We start from the raw sequence: 13,372 nt of genomic DNA, 5'->3' as shown, positions 1-13,372 counted from the left end.
CCTACTTATGGGGAGCTCGTAGGATAATTGTCCTTCTCTGACTTATTTCACTTAGCATAATACCCTCTAGTTCCTTATGTAAGTATTTTAATAAACTAGCACAAAGGCTTTGATTAGGTTACTGTTTAGTGGCACGTGTGCGAGGTTAGTAGTAGTAAATGGAGCCGAATAGAAAAAAACAGCAGCAGGCACCTTAGGGGTGTGGCTAAATCCTTCTGCATCTTTACTGTTCCAGAGGGATTCTAAAAGGTCACTTTCCTCAGAGCTACCATAATTATCCTTTCCTCTGCCTAATGGCTATGCTGCATGCTCTAGTCAGATGACAGATTTTTTTCCAACAGGTCAATGCATCATTCTAAACAGAAAACTCTTTCTCTTTTGCTAAGAGTTTAAGTGTGTTGACAAAGTCTAGATTATAAATTTGTAAGAGATCCTTTAAAGTAGGGACGCCTACAAATTTAATGAACTCCAGGATTTTCTTGACAGTCCTGGTCTATAATTGATCAGGCATTGCCGATTTATCTTTTTTCCTCACATTTTAAATGCCTGCTTCTTTCTCTTCTCATGCACACATATGCATACACTATAATTTCTCTATGTCTATGTATGTTTTATCGTGAGTGACTGAAAAGACTGAGACATTCCGATAACCTCTACCTCTTTGACTTGGGAGCTCCCCAATGTGACCCCCAGCTCACCAGCCCATCGCTTCTCCCTGTGGTGGAGTGTATGGCTCCCAGGAGCAGGAGACAGAAAACGAGTCAGTCTGGGCTCTTCTACATCCTGGCTGGATCTCTGACCTCCTACTTCTCTGTCTGAAATAGATGCACCGACCACCGTGTGCCCCCCTGGTGGGAATGCAAGAATGAGAGAGGCAGTACGCATGAACGTGGTCTGTGCAATCACCTGCTTCCACCTGGAGGATACTGGCGGGGCGGTGGGGGAGGGTGTCACAGGCCTATGAAAGTGTAGAGTTGGGGGAATGACAGACCCAAGTCTCCTAGGAGTCAGTGCTGGACAGAAACAGGACACCTTAGCAACACGTCTCCCCGGGCCACCATGGTTGGGTTCATCCTCCTGAAGTAGAAGCTGATAGTCCTATACCTGGAAGGAGGATCTTTCTAAAGCTTTGAAATTTACAGTATAGAAATTGTTGGACCCTGAGATCATCTAATTTTTGTTGCTCAGGTAGAGATGACTTCACTTTACGCTGTGAAACAAAACATGCCTGAGTTCTCAGGGAGGCGCTCTGGAGGCAGGACCCTTGCTTAAGGAGGTCCTGGGAAGGGAGAGATGTGTTCCAGGCAGAGGAAGCAAAAACGAGCTTCAGGGAGAAAGCAGACAAGCAAACCAAAGACAAGAGGAGAGAGCCAATGCTCGGAACGCCAGTCTGGGGGACTCACCGGGCAGGGGCAAGGGTAGCTGTTCATGCTGGAGTCTTCCTCTTCTCCCCAGGCCCTCTCTGTCCTGCCCAGCAGATCCAGTGAGGGCCAGTCTGTGTTCCAGCTGCTGGTGGCCCTTTACTGCTTGCCTAGCATGCTCTCTGCAGAGGGGCAAGGCAGGTGTTCCTCTCCCATTTGATAGCACAAAACAGGGAAACTCAAGAGGTTAAAGCATGGAAAAGTAGGGTCTCTAAGAGTTATTTGTCCACCTGTGTTCCAGCAGCATGATTCACAATAACCAAAGGATGGAATCAACCTAACTGACAGTCAGGGGATGAACGGTTAAATAACACGTGGTCCATACATAAGCTAGAATATTCTTCAGCTGTACAACAGGAAAGGAACTCTGACACATTCTATAGCAGGGATGGACCTTGAAGACATTATGCTGAGTGAAATAATACAATCACAAAGGGACAAATGTTGTACGGATCCATGTGTATGAGAGGTCTAGAGTAGTCCAGTTCATAAAACAGAAGGTAGATGGTGGTTGCTAGGGGTTGTGGGTGGGGGTGAGGGGTAACTAAGGAGTTATCGTTTAACGGATATGGAGTTTCAGGTTTGTAAGATGAAAATGTTCTGGAGATTGGCTGTATAACCATATGAATATACTTAACGTTACTAAACTTAACATTACTAAACTTTAAAATGGTAAAGAGTACATTTTACATTATTTGTATTTTACCACAATTTAACATAAAAATTTAAAAAAAGAAGTAGGACACTAGTGTCAAGTCAAAGAGCCAGAGTTAAAACTATTTGAACTCTACTTCTGACTCAAAGTCTGTAAAGCTTCACTGCACTACTGGGAAGTGAAAAGAAGAAAACCTAAAAAAAAAAAAAAAACAACAGAAGGGGAGTGCAGTGACCCCGCCCTCTCTTCTTCCTCTTCACTTTCAAAAGAGTGGAGTTTAGTATCTGGAGACCTCTAGAACAAAACTCCTTTCAGAGGGGTGGGGTTATACTTTTTTCTCTTCCCTTTGTGTTATTGTCTATTTTCCTAAGTTTCTATAATGAGGATGGGTTACCTTGGTAAGAGGAGGGGGAAAGTGCTGATTCTCTTTTAGAAGAGAACATGGTGCCCACACCTTTGACCTGCTTGGGTGATCATAGTTACAGACGTTCTGCAGGGGTGAAGCAGACTGCGGTTTCCTGTGTGTCACCAGCCTGTGCCCTTCCAGCCTGGGGGCAGCCTTTGCCCGTTTTTTTCCCTTCATTCCCCCAGCCCCGTTGCAGGTGCCCCATGTGGACGGCCCTGGCATCGGGCCTAGAGGACCACACCTTGGGTAGCCATGCTGGGACGTGGAACCAGCACTGTGCTCACATCAGAAAAGCTGCATGTGACTCCTGGCCCTCTGTTTCCTCATCGGCTGTGTCCTGTCTTGTGAGATTGTTAAGAGCACAGAATGAGACGCTAGATGGCAAGCACTCAGTGCCATCTCTGGTCAGGCCACCCTTGCTGTCATCACCGCACCAGCCACTGAAACTTTCAGACCCTCAACATCTTTATCTGAAAAAAGAAGGGGTTGGGTTGGGTTAAGCCCTAACGTTTTCTTCAGTGTTCGCCTTCAAAGACTATTTGGTTGTTTCAACGGTAACATGGAGTAGTTGTAACTTCTAACAAGGTTGTGCTATGAGTGACACATGATGGGAAATACTTAGCCAACAATCATCATGTCATCATGTGGGTGGGTGTGGTCCAATGGGTGGAAGGATCGTGGGCAGACAGGGCAGACCTGAGCTCATGGGGCTCATTGAGCCTGAGGGCTCCCCCTGGGCTCACAGGGCTCATTGAGCCTGAGGGCAGCCCCCTGGCTGCTCAGGCCAGCTGTGAATGAAACCCTGCCCTGCCAGTTCCTGTGGGTCTACACGTGGTGACAGCATTGGGAAGTCAAAATGAACCACCAAAATGGAAAAGAACCGAGCAAACATGTCATTCCTCCACAAAGGACTTGGTTTCCCAGCCTCAGAGAGCTCAGGGGGCGCTGGTGGAGGTGATAGCTCCTGGAGGTGATAAAGAGGAGGCCCAGAAAACTTTGAGTGGCTAAATACTCCGCCTGGGAATGAAGAGATCCGAGAGAAGCAGAGGTGAGTCCTAACCACTCTGACAATTCCTTAGAGAGAATGCTGTTCTGATGCATAAGTTTCTGGGTCTAAGGCCCGTCAACCAGGGGACACCAGCCAAGTCCTTTAGTTTTTATGAAAACAGTAATGCTGTGGTTACTTCTAGTAGTAGTACCAGTAACGTAGCATTAGCTCTGGTGGTACTGGTGATGATGATGACGGCGATGAAGGCAGACTCCACCAAATGCCACTCGTAACTGCTTTACACACATTGTCTGAACCCTGACAACAGTATTTAGGCATTTATTACCACTCCCAGGTTATTGAACACAAGGCCAAAGCCCAGAGAGGTTAAGCAACAGGCCTCTGTTTTCCCGTAGAGACCAGCAGAGTTTAACTTGGTTTCTTAAGTGGGAGTTGGACAAGAAAGATGAAAGCCATCTCCCATGTGACCCTGATGCCGTATGGAGCCGCTCCATGTGCTGGGTGGCCCTTTCTTCTCCTCCTGCCTCCTTTTGGGACCTGGGCTTCCAGCACTTGTAACTGCATTTATTTACATTGCTCTGTTTTTGCCACGTAAATATAGCTCTCCATCCTGGCACAGGAAGCATAGTTAGCTGGGATAGGTCTATTTTCATGAACGCTTTAGTAACACAGAGGGCTGCAAAAACCATTTGAAGCAGGCATCATGGGCTTTGGCATCTGAACAGGGTCTACACCTTCCTCACTTTGTCGCGAGAAGCCAGATAATCCCCTCCCCATCTAGGTTTCCTCCTCTTTACGTTTGAGTAAATGGTCTCTTCATCTAGTCATTCTGAAGTGCCACCGGTAGGATGAACTGAAAAGTTTTTATAAAGAGTAAATTCTCATAAAAAGACGTGGCGTTCTTCGTTCTTGGGGGGGAGGATCTTTTATTTTTATTTTCTTATTACTAGTCAATACTCATTCACATCTTTATTATTCACATGCATGAGAAAAAAAAATCTGTCATCTCTTCACGCAGAAAGGAGAATAATAGCAGGTAACACTTTAGCATAGTCTTCCCAGACCTTCTGTCTAAAGGAAAGGTGCCCTTGTCTTGTAATTCTTTCTTTCTTTCTTTCTTTCTTTCTTTCTTTCTTTCTTTCTTTGACAGACAGAGACCACAAGTAGGTAGAGCGGCAGGCAGAGAGAGAAGGAAGCAGGTTCCCCGCCCAGCAGAGAGACCTATGCGGGGCTCGATCCCAGGACCCTGAGGTCATAACCTGAGCTGAAGGCAGGGGCCGTAATCCACTGAGCCACCCAGGCGCCCCATTGTCTCGTAATTCTAACTTGGTAACAACAGGTGCTGATGAAGTGGAGAGGGAGAGGGCAAATGTACAGGAGACATATGGGGAGTTGGGGCTGGGGCCGAAGGGGAGCAGTGGGCACTCATCCTCGGAAGCTCCAGACCGGCAGCTAGGAGAGGAATTTTTTAAGGCAGATATGCTGATTAAGTGGGGGAGACAGTAAAAATGAAAAACAAGGTGACCACTTTATTGAAGTAAAACATATAAATGTACCTTCATGTAACAGTATCTTGAAGGGACAAAGCCTCTTCGTTAAGTATGTGACAGCAGATTGAAGTTTTAGATAGACTTTTAAAAACTTGAAAAAAAAAACAGCTTTAAAGTAGAGAAACAACTCAAAGACAGTCGGGGAAACAATCTAAGTTCAGAATCTTCTAGAAGAAACAGAATATCCCAATTATTTTACATTTGTCCCATCTGCACCAGCAGGAAAGCTACTTTCCCTCTACTATTTATTAGAAGCAAATGGTTTGGCTTTGATGCAATGTACTTCCTCACTCATATTCCATTATTTTGCATAATAACAAAAACAAGTGCAACTGGCCAAACCAGTATGTGGACAAACATACACACGTCTCTTGGTAACCCCACACTGTGGGAGCAGAAGTGCGCCGCTGACCCCGAATCCCGCTTCCTGGGCACACACACGTCTCTGCCGCCAGACAGAATGTTTAAGTAAGCACAAGGCAAGCATCGGCTGCCTATTGGAAGATGTCTAATATAGGGTAAACACAGAGAAAAACAGTTGTGTCCATGAAGATGCTTTCGCCGCACGTAACAGAAAAAGGGACATAAGCTGGTTTTTAGGGAATAAGGAGATTTATTACCTCAAATAGCAGGAAGTTTAGAAGTAAGATGGGCTTGATTCAGGGATTGAGCTATGTCACCGGGGCCCCAGGTTACTGCCATCTCCTCACGCGGCTGTTTGCGGCATCAGCTTCATCTTGCAACCATGGCCAATCCTGGAGCATCAGGTTTCCTTTTTCTGGTTCGGCGGGAGAGAGAGAGAAGCAAGAGGAGTCCACCCATGGGATCAGGTCCGTCCCTTCCGTCTGACCGGCCCCACCTCGGCCCCTTGCCCATCCCCGGAGTACTTATAACCATCATCAGAGAAATGGTAGGTGCTGACTGGTTTAATTTATCAACACCCTTTCCTGGAGTGGGAGAGGAGCTCGGTTTCCCACTCCTGAGACTCTCAGAAGCTGGGTGAACACTTGAGCAAAACCAGATTCTGTTATGGAAAAGGAAGGGAGGACCGGACGCAGGGGAAGATGGGGTGACTCCTACAGTAAGCTTTCCCTAGTTCGCAGCATGGCTGCGGGCCAACGGTGTTCCCTCAGAACATGGCATCCTCCACTCTTAGCGAGAGCAGCTCAAAGTGACAACGGGGAAGCACAGAAACTGGTGGCACTTTAATTCAGGATCACAATTGTGGATGGGCTCTCCACGGTGCCAGGCGGCCTGCCCACACATCCCCTGGTTGGTCACCGTCCCGCTTTGCCAAGAAGCCTCTCACAGCTTCTCTCCCCTTCCACTCCGACACCTGCTTTCTGCTCTCCTCAGATACACTGGCTGACGCCTTTCTGCCAGACTCCACTGAGGAAACAGAAGCTGCCAGATTGCTCCGTAATCACCTCTGCTGTGTGGCCTGCCTCTGCCCAGGATGCTAGCTCCCTGTGGGTGCGGTTGATGACCCGGCCCCTGGCCCTGGACCCCCACCCCAGGTCACCTTCGCAGGCCCTTGCTCTGGCAAGTGCCACCCCCGCCCCCAACTCTATGAGCATACAGATCTTTGGGAGCTTGCAGCTTAAAAACAAAGCAAAACCACTCTTCTTTGACCATCTTTCCATCCTTTCAACAGCATGACATCTTCAAAAGGTTGCATACAGTCACCGGCTCCCGTGCCTCCGTCCTTCCCCTCTCAATTCACTGTCCTGGACTCTCTGAGTCCACCCGCCATGCCACGGAACCGGTTCTAGCCATGATTAGGAGCCACCATGATTTGCCAGAGAGCCGCTTGCGACGTGTATGGGAGGTGACCCTCAGCGCTTTCCTCAGCCACCCTCTTCTCTCAGCGTCTACAGCACCCGCTCTCCTGGGAGGGTTTTCTCGGTGGGTTCCCTGCCTGCCACTTGCCTTCTCTCACTGTCCTGAGCATCCTGAGTCTGACCTGGCGCCTTCCTCTCTCCTCCCTTCCCCTCCCTCCGCCCCCCTCTGAACTTCCAGACTCATTCGCCCCAGTTTGTCTGCTCTGCTCCCCTCTTTAAACCTCGTTCCCTGGCAGGTGATGGGCAGATTCGGAGTTCCCACCCAAGCTCCCCATCACGGCTGCTGGCCCTCTCCGCTTCCATGCCCGACAGCATCCCTAACCTGCCGTGGTCCACATGGGGCTGCTGGTTCCTCCCCACCCCGTGTCCCTCAAACCTGTTGCTCCTCCTGTCTTCACCATCTTACTGAGGGACCCCACAATTTGTCCCCTTATGTACTCGTCAGCAAGCCCTGTTGTCCCCTCCCCAAGAAGAGCCTAATTCCTCCTGCTCTTCCCCCTCCCAGGCTCCAAGCTGCAGCCACAACTCCCCCGCTCCCATCCCCAAACCACTGTGATAACCTGATACTGCCCTTTCCTGCCTTCCACGCGGGGCCAGAGCAGCCTCAAAATACTAGATCAGATCATCTCACTCCCTATTGCAAACCCTCCAGTGGCTTCCTGTTGTGGGCAGAATAAAATCTAGATTTTATCTAGAGTAAAATCTCGATACCTTATCACGGCCTGAGAGGCCCTATTGGATCCAGTCCTGACCCTTCTCTGACCTTTGCAGGGGAACCCAGGTGGTAGACACCTGGAGCCTCTTCTGGCCAGTGCCCATGCCGGCTTGTTCCCACCCAGGGGCTTTCAACTCGCTCTGCTCCCTCATTGACATGGCTGGGTCATTCCTGTCACTCAGGCCTCAGCTCGAAGGTCATGTCCACAGAGGCCTTCCCTAGCCACAAAGTCTAAATGAACCCCTCACTCCCCATCACTCTCTACCCTGAACCTTGTTTTATATTTGTTCTCGAAGTTAGCGCTATTTAAATGATCTTTTCATTCATTTATTTATTTATTCATTTATTTATTCTCTAGCTCCTTCCCATTTGTATAGACTACACCCAGCAGGGAACAGTATACTTGTTCTTTCTTGTTCTGTGGCCTCAGCACCTAGAACAACAGCAGGAGCCAACAATAATAATAATTCGCCGAATGACTCCATTTGCCTCACTTACCTCTGTCTTTCCCGGGAATGGCCCCCAGAGGGTGCAGGACAAGTAGCTCCCTCCTCTTTCCGTTGCCACTGAACTCACATGGCAACAGCTCGTGTTGCTCACACCTGGAGGAAGGCAGGTGTGGAAAATCTAGAACTTGACTTCCCGCGCTCACAGACGAGTGGGTGGTGGGAGATGAAACATCAGAAAGCCACAGGGCTGCCGTTTGATAAATGGCACGAGAGAGAGGGAAGCGCAGGTTGACACTGAAACTCAAGGAGGAGCGCCTAGCGCGGGAAGGTGAGGTCAACCAGGTTTTCCGGGAAGAGGGGATGCCGAAGGGGAGTTTTAAGGATTGAGAGGAGTCAGGTAGGTGGAGAAGGGATGGAAGGTGGGAACCAACACTGCAGCAGAAGGAGTGAGGGAGGCTCACAAGCCTTGGGAAGCCATGGGGAGCGCGCAAGGAGGTAAGGAAGACTGGAGATTGAGTTCGAGGAGGACAGGAGGTGGGCATGGGAAGGTAGGAGACTGGACCGGAAGGAAGAGACCTTATTGTTAAAGGCCTTGTAACAAAGCCACCGCCGTTCACTTTTATCGAGCGCTCACTACGTGTGAGGCACCGAGTCCTCTCATTTCACCCCTGACAGCCCCGGCGTCGGGTAGGTTCTGTCACGATCTTCAGTTTACTGGTGGGAAATGGTGAGTGACCTTCCTGAGGACGCACGGGAAGTAAGTATGGACTCCGCATCAAAGCCCTTGGAAACATATTGTAAATGCTGTGAAACACAAGCCCTGGGTCTCCTGTGATATTTCTTGATTTCTCTCTCTCCCTCTCTTTTTAGAAGGGGAAGGAGCAGAGAGAGAGAATCTTAAGAAGGCTCCACACCCAGCGCAGAGTCCCGCACGGGGCTCCATCCTACAACCCTGAGCTCATGACCTGAGCTGAAACCAAGTCTGATGTTTGGGTCACCTGGGTGGCTCAGTTGGCTAGAGGTCTGACTCTTGATTTTTGGCTAGGGTCATGATTTCATGATTGTGAAATGGAGCCCCATGAGGGGCTCCACACTCAGCACGGAGTCTGCAAAAGAGTCTCTCTTTCTGCCCCTCCCCGCCAAAATAAATATATAAATAAATCTTAAAAAAAAGTCTAGCACTTAACTGACTGAGCCACACAGGGGCCCCCTTAATTTCTCACTCTGGGGCTTAGCTTTCTTTGTGATAAAATGGGACTGATAGCAGTGTTCCTACCATGTGGAGTTTGTGAGAATTTAATGAGATAATTCATACATATAAAAGTGCTTAGCACTGAATCCAAATTAGTTCCTGCTCAGTAAACATGAGCTACTACTGTTATTATTAAATTTTTTTTTTTGGAAATATTGATACTGAAAGACTACTATTATACCTGGGGATTCTTTTTTTCCTTGCAGTGGAAATAGGACTTGACAGAGCCTAGAGTCTGACTGGCTCTCCTCTTTCATTTATGATTGGTATCTCAGTTTACTCCTTTATACCATATTGTGAATGTCTAACTTTGGTTCTTCCTCTTCTCTTCCTCTTCTTTTTCTCCCCTTTCTTTCTATCTGCTAGTATCTTTTTAGATCCAGATTGACAGATAAAAATACAGAACTGATGTTTCCATGGAAGAATTAATGGTTTAAATTTTTGTTTTCTTATTATAAAGTACTGCATGCACACATTTAAAAAAATTCTTAAAATACAGGGGTGCCTGGTTGTCTGAGTCAGTTTAAGCATCTGACTCTTGATTTCAGCTCAGGTCATGATCTCAAGGTGGTAAGATTGAGCCCCACATCAGGCACAGCTAGGAGCCTGCTTGAGATTCTCTCCCTCTCTCTCTGCCCCCCACCTCTCTACATAAAATATTTTTTTTTTTAAAAAGTCTAACAATACAAACGGATAAAACATGAAATGTAAAAGCCGACCTCTTTACCCACACCTTCATATATAATGTACTTGCAGTTGAACATAATCATCTCTATTATTTCTTTTTTCCCAGAAATTTGTATGTGTATAAATATACATGCTCTTTGGAGTTTCATTTATAATAATACTGTATTCTGTCCAATTTTTTCACTTAAAATAATTTAGCTTGGATATTTTTCTTTTCACTATGGATAAATGTATTGATTCTTCTGAACAGCTAGGTAGTATTGATTTCACAAGTTATTATAGTTCATTTAATGCTCTCTTGATAGACATTTAAATTTTGCCTTGTTTTTTTACTCTTACAGATAATATTACCATGCTGTCCCTGTACAATATAGATTTGCCTCCTTGTGCAAGTGTTTCTGTGGGAAAAATTCCTGGAAGGAAAATTTGCTGAGTTAAAGAAAATGTGCTTTTAAAATTTTAATAGTTATTGTCAAATTGCTTTCCAAAGATGTCGTGGCAATTTGCATTCCATTAGTAATATGCGAGAGTTCCTATTTCCCATATCCTTGAGAGTGAACAAAATTTAATTTTTGTGAATATACTAAGTAAAAAAACTATATTTGATTTTATCTTACATTTCTTTGATTATTTAGAAAGCTGAAAAAAATCTTTTCACATGTTTATTGTCTATTTGCTTTTTTTGGCTGCAAACTGGTTTACCTTTGCCTATTTTTTCATTGAATTGTTTGTTTTTTATTCTTGCTGATTTTTAGATCTGTTGGTGTATTAAAGAAATTTATCTCCTTCCTGTTACATAAATTACTAATTTTTTTTTTCTATCCTGTGGTTTGTCTCTTGATTTTGTGTATGGTATTCTCTGTAATTTTGTCTATCTTCTATTATATGTCTCTTGACCCTCACCTGTTCAAAATTGGGGGAAAAAATTACCAGTGATTTTTCTAGTATTGCTACAGTTTCGTATCTTACATTTTTAAGTTATTGATTAAGTTAGAAATGATTTGAGCCCAAGAAGTGAGGTACCCAGTGACTTGTCTGGCACTAACATTTCTGAATTATTCATATTCTTCCATGGACTTAAAATATCTAAATTCTCAAAAGTATTTAGGTCTATTTCTGGGATCTCTGTTCTCCACTAACATTTTGTTATTTCCTGTACTTTCTCTGCAATGTCTTTCTGTGTTTCCTGTAATTTCTCTACCTGTAAGATGCCTTAACGTTGGGTAAAATTAGTTCTCCCTCCTGTCATTATTCTGTTTATAGTAGTACCGGCTATTTTCACTCCTTTATTATTCCAAGCGCCCTTCGTATCATTTTGTCAGGTTCTCAGAAAAAATTCTGCTGCCATTTGGGTTGGAATTACAATTGCTTCAGGGAAATGAAGCTATGTTGTTCCGTTTACTCCTGTCTTCTTTTATGTTCCCAAATTAATCAGGATACTATGGACTATGCTGCAAGAATAATTAAATGTTTAAATCTCAGTAGATTAATTCAACAATGTTTTGTTTCTCACGCATACAAATTCCAATGTGGTTCAGCTAGTCTTCGGGATAAGGGTCCATTTCAGTAGCAACTGCACTGCCCAGGCTAACCTGATCTTACAGCTTTGCTCTCTCAACTCGAGGCCTCCATGGACTGTGGGAGAAACATTTATGGTTAAACAATTACCCATGTGTTCCCTCAGATTTCTGCCCTCCCCCCACCCCCAAGTAGTTACATGGGGGCCATTAGACTAATTCTAGACAATGGGTTTTGAACTGAAATGATGTGTCTCACTTTGGGGTCAAAGCTTAGAAAAACCGATGTGAATTTTTCCTATGCTCTCTTCCCTTGTTGTCCAATTGCTGAGACACTCAGTTGAAATGATATGGTCAAAGGCAGAGAGACTCCCTGGAGACTTTTGTGGCTCATATCAAACCTGGTGTGCACATGAAATAACCTTTATTGTGTCAAGGTCACTGAAATTCTTGCCGTGTGTGTGAATCTGTGTATATATATATATATATATATATATATATATATATACTGTTTATATGTGTGTATGTATACTGCATATATGTGTGTGCATATAGATGTATAGATGTAGAGATACCTCCTATCCTGACTAATATAAAAATTAATACCAAAAGTGATATGCTGCTGGAAAAAAACTTCAAATATTGGCTTGGCAATCAAGTAGTAACAATGAGAAAACTGATTTTAGAGGCAGGAAGAAGGCAAAACATTTGGTAAAGGTGTTCCTTGTGATTATCTTAAAGGTGGTTCATTTACCAAACTTACAGTTCAGTGAGGAGATGTCAGGAAACAGAACTTTAGGATTATATGTGGTAGCTGGGGCCCTTGGCTGGCTCAGTCATTAAGCATCTGCCTTTGGCTCAGGTGATGATCCCAGGGTTCTGGGATCGAGCCCCGCATCGGGCTCCCTACTCCGTGGGAAGCCTACTTCTCTCTCTCCCACTCCCCCTTGCTTGTGTTCCTTCTCTCGCTATGTCTCTCTCTGTCAAATAAATAAATAAAATCATGAAAAAAATTATATGTGGTTGCTACTGATTGTGTTTAGCAAAGTATTGAAAGAAAGAGAGAGAGAGAGAGAAACAGAATGAGTTGAAGAGGGTTGGCAAAAAAAGCAAAGAAATAAAGCTTATATAAAAGGTCCCTCAGGGATGCCTGGGGGGCTCCATCGTTTGTCTCATCTCCGTTGCATCTGCCTTTGGCTCAGGTCATGATCTCATGGTTCTGGGATCAAGTCCTGTTGGTCTCCTCATTTAGTGGGGAAACTTACCCCTCTGCCTACTGCTTCCCTCCTGCTGTGCTCTCTGTCTCTCTCTCTCTCTGACAAATAGATAAAATCTTAAAAAAAAAAAAAAAAAAAAAAGTCATCCCTCAAAGAGAACACTGAATGTGGTTCTTGCTCAAGGTAATGGCTGGAAGCAGATAGACAGAGCCTACTGTATTTGTGAGAGAGTTGTACAGGACCACCAAAGAAACCGTAAAGCTGTTCTTAAAAGCCCAAGTTCCCAACCTCAATCCCAGGCAGGAAATGGGCTTTGAAAGCTGTGTAGTCCTATGGAGGGACAACACCCCCAGTGCCCACATTAGGTATGACCCAGGAAGGTAACAGAACAGGAAAGATTTCCCAGTCGGTGGTGCCAAGAAGTTCTGAGAACTGTCCCACAGTCTGGGAGTGGACCTGGGATATTGTGTCTGTATCCATGATGTATTGTTTAATCAGGGTAGGGCAGTTGTCTTATGTTTGCCTAATCAGAGTCTATGAGAAATTTGAGAGTGGGACGGAGACCTTCCTTTTAATCTGAGAGGCTTTGTTGTTCTGAGGTAGTAAGAACTATTGTGGGGGTTGACCATCTCTCAACCATCAAGTGTGCTGAG

At 45.4% G+C, this 13,372-nt stretch overlaps 1 long non-coding RNA gene across 1 annotated transcript; it reads right to left on the bottom strand.

The window, feature by feature from the left end:
* Window positions 1-5,738: 5,738 nt before the first annotated feature.
* Window positions 5,739-12,796, bottom strand: LOC116593681. The gene is made up of 3 exons (XR_004286942.1): window positions 12,768-12,796; window positions 8,096-8,199; window positions 5,739-5,819 (listed from the first exon to the last, which is right to left on the bottom strand). It is a non-coding gene; the product is annotated as an uncharacterized LOC116593681 (long non-coding RNA).
* Window positions 12,797-13,372: the final 576 nt, after the last annotated feature.

Source organism: Mustela erminea, chromosome 6, assembly GCF_009829155.1.
Source record: "Mustela erminea isolate mMusErm1 chromosome 6, mMusErm1.Pri, whole genome shotgun sequence".
NCBI classification, from domain to species: domain Eukaryota; kingdom Metazoa; phylum Chordata; class Mammalia; order Carnivora; family Mustelidae; genus Mustela; species Mustela erminea.
The sequence above is the reverse complement of the archived record's forward strand: the minus strand, read 5'-3'. Positions and strand labels throughout refer to the sequence as shown.